This window comes from Procambarus clarkii, chromosome 2 (assembly GCF_040958095.1).
Source record: "Procambarus clarkii isolate CNS0578487 chromosome 2, FALCON_Pclarkii_2.0, whole genome shotgun sequence".
Classification (NCBI taxonomy): Eukaryota; Metazoa; Arthropoda; class Malacostraca; order Decapoda; family Cambaridae; genus Procambarus; species Procambarus clarkii.
In genome coordinates, this window is record NC_091151.1 from 24,910,630 (window position 1) to 24,925,684 (window position 15,055).

Genomic DNA, 15,055 nt, shown 5'->3' on the forward strand with positions numbered 1-15,055 from the left:
CAACATATTGTCAGGCAGCAACATCAGGCCTATCACCCGCCTCTCAGAACCTGGACACGATACTTACCGTGGTAGAAGCTAGAAGCAGTTGGGTAAAAGAAGCTACTTGTAATAAAGTAGTACCAGATATAATTAGGTATTATGGAGTGGTCCCAGTCATGTGGCCGGAGTCGACAGTCAGGTGTGAGTGATGTAGTGAACGCCTTGTATAAACCAAGAGTGGTCCAACTTGCTCACTCTTTGAGCCACAAATGATAAAGCTCAGATGTTTGAAAGCACAGACATCAACAAAATTTACACTTACGTTTTTATTGTTATATACAGTTTTTTTTTACAAAAATTTTATTTAAATTTAAAAATCTGCACATTGAATGCCATAATATATATTCATGCAGGCAGTTTTTAAACTTAATTTGTGTTAGTTTCAGCAATCAGAGAGACAAATATTTAACAAAAAAGTAGAGCAAAAAATTGAAATATTTTAAGATTAATTTTGTAAGTAAGAAATTTAATTATTAAAATTATATTTTTTTTGACAAAAATACAATGCTACACATATCAAGCAATTTAAGACGCTATTTACTGCTAGTATTGGTCTTTTATGTCTTCATCTTGCATATAAGTCGTTCCAAATCTGGCTGATATGTTGTCAGAGCGAATTAGCTTCGTCAGGTGTTGGTTTGTAAGGACAGCACGATGCTTCCCCTTCACAAACCTCATTACAGAACAAACTCTTCCTCCGACTATGGCTGAAAATTTGAGTTCCTCTTCATATTTTCGTATTTTACAATTTGTAAGATATTTTCCTTCACAAAGTTTTCAAATACACTAAAAACTAGATTTAATATGAAGTGTACAAGCTAGGCCCGCACTTATACTATTCTCCCTTCCCTAAGTATCCCAGCTGTTTATATAGCCATACGTTTCTTGCTCTGGATTCAGGACGACATTTCTAGAATATTTGAATTCACTAGAATTGCTCACGAACGGCATATTAAAGGTCAAATGGTCGCATGTGACTCCCGAGCCGCGGTATGGCCACCTCTGAAATAAACTAACGTCACGAAAAGTATTGTATGAATAATACAATATCATTCATGCACATCTGGGGCTCGTTGCTTGATAAGAACCAGGAAACATGCAGACAGAACAATGGGTTCCTCCTAGAAGTCAAAGAAAAAATACAGTGCAACAGGCAACATGTCAACCAGAGGCCGCCCTTCTACCACACTGTAGAAGGAAAGACATGCAGACAGGATTTCAGTAGAGACACAAGGAACTACAGGACTCAGGGTAACAGTCGACTGGAAGGACGTGGAAATTGGTGGAATGGACATTTCTGCCACAATTAAAACAACAGCACAAGAAGAGACCAATCTTGTAACAGGAATGGAGGCGACAGACCTCCGAACCTCAACTGTACACAAACCCAGAGGTGACGCTCCAACCTGCGGCAAACCCAGAGGTGACCAACCTGCGGCAAACCTAGAGGTGACCAACCTCCGGCAAACCCAGAGGTGATGCTCCAACCTGCGGCAAACCCAGAGGTGACGCTCCAACCTGCGGCAAACCCAGAGGTGACCCTCCAACCTGCGGCAAACCCAAAAGTGACCCTCCAGCCTGCGGCAAACCTAGAGGTGACCAACCTGCGGCAAACCTAGAGGTGACGCTCCAACCTGCGGCAAACCCAGAAGTGATGCTCCAACCTGCGGCAAACCCAGAGGTGACCCTCCAACCTGCGGCAAACCCAGAGGTGACGCTCCAACCTGCGGTAAACCCAGAGGTGACGCTCCAACCTGCGGCAAACCCAGAGGCGACCCTCCAACTTGCGGCAAACCCAGAGGTGACCAACCTGCGGCAAACCCAGAGGTGACGCTCCAACCTGCGGCAAACCCAGAGGCGACCCTCCAACCTGCGGCAAACCCAGAGGTGACGCTCCAACCTGCGGCAAACCCAGAGGTGACCCTCCAACCTGCGGCAAACCTAGAGGTGACCAACCTGCGGCAAACCCAGAGGCGACCCTCCAACCTGCGGCAAACCTAGAGGTGACCAACCTGCGGCAAACCTAGAGGTGACGCTCCAACCTGCGGCAAACCCAGAAGTGATGCTCCAACCTGCGGCAAACCCAGAGGTGACGCTCCAACCTGCGGCAAACCCAGAGGTGACGCTCCAACCTGCGGCAAACCCAGAGGTGACGCTCCAACCTACGGCAAACCCAGAGGTGACGCTCCAACCTGCGGCAAACCCAGAGGTGACGCTCCAACCTGCGGCAAACCCAGAGGTGACGCTCCAACCTGCGGCAAACCTAGAGGTGACCCTCCAACCTGCGGCAAACCCAGAGGTGACGCTCCAACCTGCGGCAAACCCAGAGGCGACCCTCCAACCTGCGGCAAACCCAGAGGTGACGCTCCAACCTGCGGCAAACCTAGAGGTGACCCTCCATCCTGCGGCAAACCCAGAGGCGACCCTCCAACCTGCGGCAAACCCAGAGGTGACGCTCCTACCTGCGGCAAACCCAGAGGCGACCCTTCAACCTGCGGCAAACCCAGAGGTGACGCTCCAACCTGCGGCAAACCTAGAGGCGACCCTCCAACCTGCGGCAAACCCAGAGGTGACGCTCCTACCTGCGGCAAACCCAGAGGCGACCCTCCAACCTGCGGCAAACCCAGAGGTGACGCTCCAACCTGCGGCAAACCCAGAGGTGACCCTCCAACCTGCGGCAAACCCAGAGGTGACGCTCCAACCTGCGGCAAACCCAGAGGTGACGCTCCAACCTGCGGCAAACGGAAGCAACAGTCTTATTATCCTCCTGGACAACAACTATGTGGACGGTCCAATTCCAGTTGAAACCAGGAAAAGAGGAGGAATATTCTCAGCAGCACCAAGAGATAGCTTCATGGTCCACATTACTATGTTTCCTCCTCAATATTTCTTAGCAAGAGTGCATAAAGACTTGGGTCTTGGTAGGACGGCCGGATCTGAATGGTTGGAGGGCTCCAACGAGGCCGGTAGATATAACCCTCACAGCGATCCTCTCTCCACTACTGAAACTATTGCTTGAGAGACTGTACGACCCTACATATTTTCTTCGTAAAATTGCTGACTTTAACCAACCATATCAGGAAGGAGCCAACCTTTTCTCTCTAGATGTCTCGGCCTTGTACCCAAGCACCCCTCAAGTGGCAGCAACCCGTTAAGTAACAGCTTTCTTTGAGGAACACAAAAGGAGAAATTGCAGACGACCTACCAGACGCCAGAGTAAGACGTTTCCCCTGGGAGGGTGCTAGTGGGACGGTGCTTGCGCCATGTCTTAGACTGTAACCTAAAGGACACGCTCCTGTGTTCTGACAATAGCTTACCGACAGATTAAAGGAACAGCGATTGGAGTGTGTGTGAGGTAGAGGTCAATATTTTTCACACATGGGCTAACGGTTTCCGCCCAGATTGGGGTTTTACAGTCGAATCTATCCCCCAAGGAGCTACCCTTCCTCGACACCTGTGTATAACTTGTACGAGAAAGAGACTCTAAACTAAAATGGTTTAAAAAAATTCTTAACTGCATTCTTATCTCTTGCATACTTCCTGTCATCCAGCATCCTTAAAAACATCTCTCGCCTATTCGTTAGTTATCCGAATAAAACGGATAACGAGTGTTGACAGCGAACTCCAGAAGGATTTTTATATAATTTGGTCGTGTTTCCCGAACAGAGAGGATTCTACCGGAAGAGGCACACAAACTTTCTACACTACAGAAGCGCGACCTTCTGAGGACCGGACGACAGCAGATTCCCCTCTCCAGGATGGTGCTCCCTTCAACGTGTATTCCTACAGCATCAAGAATCTTCAGGGAGGAGATAACCAAACTTTGGCAATGGATGGAGGGCCCCCTTTAAGGAGCACACAGCTTGGCAACATTTCCCTTCGGATCCCCCCTCTGATATCTTGGAAAATGGGAGCCTCTTTACAGGATATAAGGGTAAGGCCCGTTTCCCTGCTCACCCACAGTAGAAAGGGGGAGAACATGAATAGGAGCCAAATCTATTATAACCTAACCTAACCTGGGATCTCTTTGGTTTTGACTAACACATGTGATTTCTGGAGCTTCTAACAATTAGCAGCTACAGAAATTACATGCATTACAGTCAACCTCGTTATTCAAGCTCGTTCTGACAGTTCCTGCGACTGCACAGGAACCAACTGTATTGGCGTTTGTCTTTCCATTGGAGGATTTCGGCGCCGTGGAGAGGAGAGACCTGCTGCATGGGTAACAGCTTCTCCACCATATCAACCTACCCTGGATTTGCGCCCTGGAGAGGCCACTCCAGACCGACAACCAGAGCGCAACTCCATAGTCTCCTGAGACTGACAGATGCCCACTTACTTACTTAACAATTAGGAGTGACTTCGACGTCGACCAAGCTCACGAGGCTCGTGACATCACCCTAACAAGGAGAAATTCAGAATAAACACATCTGCATATTAAACAAAATCCATTGAAAGATTTCAGATTCTTGAAGCCTTCAAATAAAAGTAGAACAACACACCATAAATACTCCAATAGCGGAACAATTAACTCTACCCACCATAAGAGTGAGAGCGAGACCGGAACGTGAAGATGCCAACGATGACGTCACGGCTCAAAACGCCATGCCCACTACACGTGACTAATATTATTATGTATAGGTTATTTCCTCGTGCCTCTTACCTTTACACCATACTCGTCACCTAATTGTATGCATCTGACCTCCCAGCAGTATAAATTCGACATGTTCCCTCCTGTCTCACGACACCTACACGGTTCAAGACTTCCTCATGGAGGCCACGTCACCAAACTCTAACGACAGCACTGCTCAGCCAAAGTCGCAGGCAAAGAAAAAACGGAAAACCTAGAGGTCTACACTAACCCCACCAGCTCCATAACTGGTATAGCCAGCCCTCCAGGCTGAAAACCATCATGAAGACCCCATCCATCGCCAGATCTCTAGTATCAGCCACTGATACAGATAATGGCTCCAAAGAGCTTCCACTTACGGGCTCACCATAGCCCGTGCTACTGAAACTTATTGTTCTGAGTAGCGAATCTTAAACAACAACTCCTGTCTCTCTCTCACAGCCCCACTCCTGTGCCAGTTAAGTCCACTACGAGCTCACCATAGCCCGTGCTGCTTGGAACTTTTGTTATGAGTAGCTGAATCTAAAACTCCTGTCTCTGACCTCGAATAACTGGAGAAACCAAAGCAATACTCCACAAGGCAACAACAACCGAACAGATCAGGGGAGCAAAATGAGTACACCTGCTATTGCCTCCAAGACATCCCAAGCACAAATGACGACCCCCTTGATATTCTAATGCCCCAGTACCTGAATGTAGCAAAGACACCACGACCCAACCCAGATTCTCCTCACCTACCCAGAAAAAAGAAAAGGAGCCAAAGATATATGAAGTGTCTACTGTTCCAATGATTATTGCCTCCCTGACAGACCTTCAGCAAGATGCTTGACAAAGCATTCCAAGCACTGGAACAGACCAACCCTCACTTAAAGAAGGAAATGTTAACAGAGGATCAAAAACAATCTATTGAACTTGTTTTTTCCACACGTTTACAAGCCCTACCTGTAATGCTCGATGAAGTCGAAGGTGACGAAGCTGAATGGTTTCAGCGCCCAGTGGCAGTCTCCACTCTAACTAAGACGACACAAGCAGTCGGGAAAATCAGCACATAATAAACTACAAACGAGTCAATGGTTTTGAGTCCTTGGTGGACTCTACTATAACATAATAATGGCCAATAACAACACTCATGAATATACATTGGAATATCAAAGGATTCAAAAACAAAACACAAACACTCAGAGCAGTGCTTCTCAAGGACAACATTGATATTGTTTTACTTCAAGAAACATTTACAAGGACTGAAAGAAGTATCATTATCACATGATATCAAGGTTTCCACTCTCCAATTGCACAAGGTGGCACCAGAGGCACTTCAATACTAGTAAGAAATCATATCAATGCCACAGCAATCACAGACCTGCCAAACTGTGGTGAGGACGTCGAAATTATTCGAGTTAATCTCACTATGAGGAATTCAATCCTCTACATCTTCAATGTATACAGGAGCCAATGAGAACACGATATGGATCTCTCTGCAATCTCTGAAATAACAGTCACCAAACCAACTATTATATCGGGTGACTTAAATGCTCATAATAAATTACTTGATTCACCAAGAACCGAAGCCAACAAAAGACATTGGAAACCTTTAGGATGAACAGGCCAAAGCTGCAGAAAGAATGGCTCTTAATTGATTTGAATGGAAAGCCAAACCACTGCACCAAAATGGTTTTGCTGACAGAAAACCCACAGAATGCCTTACCTCCCACCTGGATCAAATCTTTGACAAACCAGGAATCCTTATTTTTCTGGACTTTGAAAAAGCCTTAGAGCTAGCCAATGCTCCAGCTACACTGTGCTGCCTTGTGGATAAGAAAATCAAGGGACACGCTCTTGCATTTGCCAAAGTATAATCAACAGAGACGCTAAAGTCAAATTCCAAGGAAAAACATCCTCCTCATAGAGGCTGGAAAATGGGACTCCGCAGGGAGGAATACTAAGCCCCTTCCTCTTCAACTGTCTCATGGAACAATACATGAAGCTCAAGTTACCAAAAGCCAAACTGCTTAACTATGCAGACGACTTTGTGGTCATCATCAATGGCAAAGGCGCTATGAATCGTGCACAAAAATGCCTAGATATCATCAGCAGGGAAGTGGAACGCATAGCAGTTCCTTAGGTTATGCTCAGAACGCATAAACAACATAAATGCAAAGCAATGGCCATTTTTTTCATGGATATTCCTGCGCGGGCCCTAAGCCCCTGGCTCGCCCACTAAGTGTTGCTTGTTTCTGTTTTACTTGGGCGGAGTATGAGTAGTTATGATTCGTATGGTCGCTTCAGTAAGATTTTGCCATATGCGTTTAACAACTTCCTCTGCTCTGTTGAATCTAAGTTGAAATCTTAATGGGTTTGTAACTGTGCACTGTGTTAGATAATGTTCCAGTGGTCTGTCGGGCTTTTCTCCACAGTGCCAATGGCCGTTAAAATGAGAACTCAAGGCATCAGAGCTGCAATTCAATGAAAATATCCTTGAATTTAATATCTTCTGCAACGTTACAAAACCAGAAACTCAGCTTAGCATTCCCTGACAAGTTTTAGAGATGGTGCATCTCTACCAGTACTCAAAATGTACTACGTTCAAGCAGTTAGGTCATTCATTGACTATGCTGCTCCTGTTCTTACATCCCTTAGTGATAACCAATGGGAGAAACTGGAGTGTCTCAAAACGATGCCTTCAAAACAATACTGCGAGCACCTATTCTCTCATGGCGAGAGAATCTAAGAATGGAAACCATCTTGCCAGCCATAGAAAACAAAATTAAACAAAAAATAGCCACCAAAACAGTAAAACGTGGTGGAACCACCGCCAGACTGTCAAAGATTGCGTAAACAAATTACTGCATAGAAACCTTCAATACAGAACAAGTACTTGGACGGAAAATCTGGTCAAGATTGAAGCGAAAGATTGAGAAAGTGGACTTGAAACTGACTATTAGAGAAAAGGAGAAGATCGCCTATATCAACATTTTCGGCAAACTCCTCCATGGGAAGAACCGAGTTTAAAGGTAACCACTGAAGGATTACCAGTTAGAAAATCAGCTTGTGACTCGCAGAGGCTCAAAGCAGTCATAGAACAACAAATGGAAACCATCTCATGACCGACAACCACTCACATCGTCACACATGGATCAGTTGATAAAAAAAAAGATTCTGCTGGGGCAGCAGGTTACACTAAGAACCATGAAACTTACTGGAGCATGAACAGTAGGTACTCAATATTGCAAACAGAATTATATTCCCTGACAGAGGCTATAAATTAAGAAATTAAGAATAATTTACAAGATGCCATCATTCATACCATCTCTAAATTTTCGTTTCAGGCATTGTTATTCATCCAGTACAGAGATAATATACAACTTATCACATAAATCCTACATCTAGGAAAAGAAGCACACTGTCTTTTTACAGCCAGCTTGGGGCCAGTAACAGGGTTCTTTCTGTTAACGTTTCTCATAACTTCTCCTTGATCCTACCCAAAGTCGATAGAAAGTTTTCAAGAATTGGTGGTAGCAAGTAACAGTGCAAGGAATAAAGGGGGAATAAACAACACGCAATTACACCTTCACCAATACATTATCACCTTCACCAATATATATCTCTAATTATAACTACACATTTACACTGTCGCTTTCACTCAGGACACTCAGTAGGTCCGTAGTGTTCATCAAGCCCTGGTGAGTCCACTATCTTCACATATACATTGTCTACACTCAATGGCAGTCACTGGCGAATACACCTTCGACATGGGGCCAGTCTACGCATCGTATCATCATAATGCCCTAGTACCCCACATCTGCTCTCAAGAAATTCACTGGCAAAGGGCTTCAGCCACAAGCTGACAGGGGTCTTAAATAATCATGTACAGGGTTAGCTAACACCCTGGCAGAAGTCTCTAGCAATACACTAGCAGCACTTCTCAACAGATGCACTACCGTCATCTCGTAACTCTTCTTGGCCAATTCCCAGGTACGTCTGTCCATACAACACTACATAAATCCAGCAACTAACACACTGCTACTACCGACGGCGGTCACTTTGTCCTCTCACAGGACCAAGTCAAGAGTTCAGGACTGCCCAAGGTGAACTGTCCTCCTCATCGCAATCGCCTCCTTACGTCACCACTGTGAACATAAAACGTCATTAATTAGACAGTCAGTATATTGGGTGGTTAAAGAAAGGGTATGTATCTTGAGGTTATCTTGAGATGATTTCGGGGCTTTAGTGTCCCCGCGGCCCGGTCCTCGACCAGGCCTCCACCCCCAGGAAGCAGCCCGTGACAGCTGACTTAACTCCCAGGTATTGAATAGCTCCCAGGGGAATAACTCCCAGGGGAATTGAAATTGTAATTGCTTTCACAACCTAGATGGCATTGATATCGGTACACAACCCACCAGAGGTCATCATCATCGACCTCACCATCTAACTGAGGTATGAAACAGGTATGAGTCTTTCACTGAGGTATGAGTCTTTCACCGGCGCCACACCACCACCAACAGATGACGTTGACTACATCGCACCTAATACCTGGTAGTTGGAGTGCAGGTCCATAAATGCCATTGAAAATACCACTCCCCACTCCAACAACGGTGTCGATACCGAAACAGCTGTCAATCACCCTAAATTGGATACCAAGTCACATTGGCATAGTTGGTAATGAAAAGGCAGACTCACTAGCAAAAACTGCCACTGCTCTACCTGTTGTACAGGTAAAAATACCTCCAAGTTTCTCACAGATTAAGGAGAAAATCAAGAAGAAAATACTCCCAACTATCAAAAGTCGCCACAGAGCCAAATTAGCGGAAGGAAGATCCACTGCGATGTGTAATGAACAAGCCACTGGGTTCTTATCTTTGTTCTTATAGAGAGTGTCTTATCTTTGCAACAGAAGCAGAGGCACCACTATTACATTACTTACTGGACTGTGAAGCATCTGATGCCACATCGACTACAATGGTAAAAAAAATAGTTGAAGAATGTGACACACTAGTGAACATTGTGCATCTACATCCGCCACCAAGATAATGTTATTAAAGCAAACCTTCATTGAAAACTTTGACCCAAATATCACAGTAACAAGGTTATCGTGAATGTAAATCTATATAAACAAAAATGGAAATGTTCATTGTTCAAATAATTTAGATTTTTTTAGTTAACCTCAAACACATATGACATTTGGAGAGATCCTCTTCCAATTAAACTAAGAGGCAAGAGCACTAGTCAGAGGTTATCTTGATCTTGAGGTTATCTTGAGATGATTTCGGGGCTTTTTAGTGTCCCCGCGGCCCGGTCCTCGACCAGGCTTCCACCCCCGGGAAGCAGCCCGTGACAGCTGACTAACACCCAGGTACCTATTTTACTGCTATGTAAACGGGGCATAGGGTGAAAGAAACTCTGCCCATTGTTTATCGCCGGCGCCCGGGATCGAACCCGGGACCACAGGATCACAAGTCCAGTGTGCTGTCCGCTCGGCCGACCGGCTCCCTCCGGGATAGAAGCCCTCAACAAGGAAATATTAGCATCACTAACCTTCCTGCTCGACAAAGTAGATGGAGTAGTTGAGCTGCTGGCGCTGAAGGAACGGGTGCATGTGATTTAGGAAGGCCCCAATCTGGTAAAAAAAAAAATCAGTCAGGGTTGATGAATATGTATTATTAAGTTCTTATTGGTATTATATAGTTGTCATTGGGATTAAAACTTTCAAACCCATTAATTGAGGTGCACAGGTTGTTATATAAACATCAGTATATTATTACTAGGATTGTGCACATGTGGTTGCACACTCTCGTTATAAGTCTTGTTAAACTTATAATTTTCATAAGTGTTATAAGTCTTCATTCATGTCAAATAGATGTTAGTGGGCTCCGCATGTGTTCCGACCATGTAATATAGTGTCATCGCGGCTGCAACAGACATTGTCTGTACACGTGTTGACAAGGTTACTATACGCCTTCACTGGTGTGACGCAGATAATACACATTGTCTGTACACGTGTTGACAAGGTTACTATACGCCTTCACTGGTGTGACGCAGATAATACACATTGTCTGTACACGTGTTGACAAGGTTACTATACGCCTTCACTGGTGTGACGCAGATAATACACAGCGGACTCGTCAACATGCAGGTACTTGGGTTCTATTGCTAGTGGTCCAGATATAGTGGACTCTCCGCTGTTATATAAATAATTATATATCATTCCTGGTGTTATGTCGGCATTATTATTACCATTAATGTGTTATTCGGGGAGCATTATATCATCCCTGGTGTTACACAGGCAGCATTATATCATCCCTGGCGTTACACATGCAGCATTATAATATTCCTGGTGTTATGTAGGCATTATTATGACTACACATGTGTTATATGGGGAGCCTAATGCTATCCCTGGTGTTATAATGGGAGCATTATACCATCCCTGGTGTTATACAGGGAGCATTATACCATCCCTTGTGTTATATGGCGAGCTTTCTACCATCTTTGGTGTTATACAGACATTATTATGACCATGATATATGAGGAGCATTATACCATCCTTTTTTGTTATATGGGGAGCATTATACCATCCCTGGTGTTATGAAGGCATTATTATGACTACACATGTGTTATATGGGGAGCCTAATGCTATCCCTGGTATGATAATGGGAGCATTATACGATCCCTGGATGTCATGCAGGAAGCATTATACTATCCCTGGTGTTATACAGGGATCCTTGGTGTAATGAAGGCATTATTATGACCACACCTGTGTTATACGGGTAACATTTTACCATCCATCATGTTATACAGGGAGCATTATACTACCCCTGGTGTTAATCAGGGAGTGTTATATCATCCCTGGTGTTATGCAGGCATTATTATAACCACATGTGTTATATGGGGAGCATTATTCCATCTCTGGTGTTATAATAGGAGCATTATACTATCTTTGGTGTAATGCTGTCATTATTATGACCACGCATGTGGTCATAATAATGCTGGGTCTAGAGGTTCTGCAGGGACCTCAGAGAGGCTACCAGCCTGCTTCAGGTGTGGTACAGAGGTGGCCCTTAAGGTCCTCGTTCTCGTGTACGACCTCGTGCCTCTGGCGCCTTACAGCCAGCGGCTCCGGATAGATGGGACTCGACCGCCTGGGAAGGCAGCTCATCTAAGGAAAGGACAACCCTGATCTCAAACATCCGCTGCCTTGGGGCCATACCCAGTTTTGGGACGGGATTCAGGAGTCATCCAAAAAACTGGAGCTAGTGACCCTAAGGCAGATGTTGGCTTCAATCTTGTTCTGGCCGCTCCTGTGACGGTGCTGGACGCAAGCATATTGTCATTTGCCTTTCCACTGGACAATTGTAGCAACGTGGAGAGGGTGGAGCTGCTGCATGGGCTAACACCTTAATTCTCCATATCAACCTCCATACAACAGTACACACAGTAACACCAGTACGCACAGTAACACCAGTACACACAGTAACACCAGTACACACAGTAACACCAGTACAAACAGTAACACCAGTACACACAGTAACACCAGTACACACAGTAACACCAGTACAAACAGTAACACCAGTACAAACAGTAACACCAGTACACACAGTAACACCAGTACACACAGTAACACCAATACAAACAGTAACACCAGTACAAACAGTAACACCAGTACACACAAAAACACAGTAACACCAGTACAAACAGTAACACCAGCACACACAGTAACACCAGTACATACAGTAACACCAGTACACACAGTAACACCAGTACACACAGTAACACCAGTACACACAGTAACACCAGTAATACAGTAACACCAGTACACACAGTAACACCAGTACACACAGTAACTACAGTACACAGTAACACCAGTACACACAGTAACACCAGTACACACAGTAACACCAGTACACACAGTAACACCAGTGCACACAGTAACACCAGTGCACACAGTAACACCAGTGGAAACAATAACACCAGTGCACACAGTAACACCAGTGCACACAGTAACACCAGTACACACAGTAACACCAGTACACACAGTAACACCAGTAATACAGTAACACCAGTACACACAGTAACACCAGTACACACAGTAACACCAGTACACAGTAACACCAGTACACAGTAACACTGTAACACCAGTACACACAGTAACTACAATACACAGTAACGCCAGTACACAGCAACACCAGTACACACAGTAACTACAATACACAGTAACACCAGTACACACAGTAACACCAGTGCACACAGTAACACCAGTGCACACAGTAACACCAGTGCACACAGTAACACCAGTGCACACAGTAACACCAGTGCACACAGTAACACCATTACACACAGTAACACCAGTACACACAGTAACACCAGTAATACAGTAACACCAGTACACACAGTAACTCCAGTTTACACAGTAACACCAGTACACAGTAACACCAGTGCACACAGTAACACCAGTACACAGTAACACCAGTACACACAGTAACTACAATACACAGTAACACCAGTACACAGTAACACCAGTGCGCACAGTAACACTAGTACACACAGTAACATTAGTACACACAGTAACACCAGTGCACACAGTAACACCAGTATACACAGTAACACCAGTATACACATTTACACCAGTGCACACAGTAACACCAGTACACAGTAACACCAGAACACACAGTAACACCAGTACACTCAGTAACACCAGAACACAGTAACACCAGTACACAGTAACACAAGTACACACAGTAACACCAGTACACAGTAACACCAGTACACACAGTAACACCAGTACACACCGTAACACCAGTACACTAGGGAATGGAATGCACTAGGAAGTGACGTGGTGGAGGCTGACTCCATACACAGTTTCAAATATAGATATGATAGAGCCCAGTAGGCTCAGGAATCTGTACACCAGTTGATTGACAGTTGAGAGGCGGGACCAAAGAGCCAAAGCTCAACCCCCGCAAGCACAATTAGGTGAGTACAATTAGGTGAGTACACAGTAACACCAGTACACAGTAACACAGTAACACCAGTACACAGTAACACCAGTACACAGTAACACCAGTACACAGTAACACCAGTACACACAGTAACACCAATACACAGTAACACCAGTGCACACAGTAACACCAGTGCACACAGTAACACCAGTACACACGGTAACACCAGTGTACACAGTAAGACCAGTACACACGGAAACACCAGTACACAGTTACACCAGTACACACAGTAACACAAGTACACACAGTAACACCAGTACACAGTAACACCAGTACACAGTAACACCAGTACACAGTATCACCAGTACACACAGTAACACCAGTACACACAGTAACACCAGTACACACAGTAACACCAGTACACACAGTAACACCAGTATACACAGTAACACCAGTACACAGTAACACCAGTGCACACAGTAACACCAGTACACAGTAACACCAGTACACACATGAACTACAATACACAGTAACACCAGTGCACACAGTAACACCAGTGCACACAGTAACACCATTACACACAGTAACACCAGTACACACAGTAACACCAGTAATACAGTAACACCAGTACACACAGTAACACCAGTACACACAGTAACACCAGTACACACAGTAACACCAGTACACAGTAACACTGTAACACCAGTACACACAGTAACTACAATACACAGTAACACCAATACACAGTAACACCAGTACACAGTAACACCAGTACGCACAGTAACTACAATACACAGTAACACCAGTACACACAGTAACACTAGTACACACAGTAACACCAGTACACACAGTAACACCAGTTTACACAGTAACACCAGTACACAGTAACACCAGTGCACACAGTAACACCAGTACACAGTAACACCAGTACACACAGTAACTACAATACACAGTAACACCAGTACACAGTAACACTAGTACACACAGTAACACTAGTACACACAGTAACACCAGTGCACACAGTAACACCAGTATACACAGTAACACCAGTATACACATTTACACCAGTGCACACAGTAACACCAGTACACAGTAACACCAGTACACACAGTAACACCAGTACACTCAGTAACACCAGTACACTCAGTAACACCAGTACACATTAACACCAGTACACACTAACACCAGTACACACAGTAACACCAGTACACAGTAACACCAGTACACACAGTAACACCAGTACACACCGTAACACCAGTACACTAGGGAATGGAATGCACTAGGAAGTGATGTGGTGGAGGCTGACTCCATACACAGTTTCTAATATAGATATGATAGAGCCCAGTAGGCTCAGGAATCTGTACACCAGTTGATTGACAGTTGAGAAGCGGGACCAAAGAGCCAAAGCTCAACCCCCGCAAGCACAATTAGGTGAGTACAATTAGGTGAGTAC

The 15,055-nt window shown here is 44.9% G+C and overlaps 1 pseudogene; it reads right to left on the minus strand.

The window, feature by feature from the left end:
• LOC138365957 (beta-1,4-N-acetylgalactosaminyltransferase bre-4-like) overlaps positions 1 to 15,055 on the minus strand; it is a 74,295-nt pseudogene that overhangs the window by 22,508 nt on the left and 36,732 nt on the right.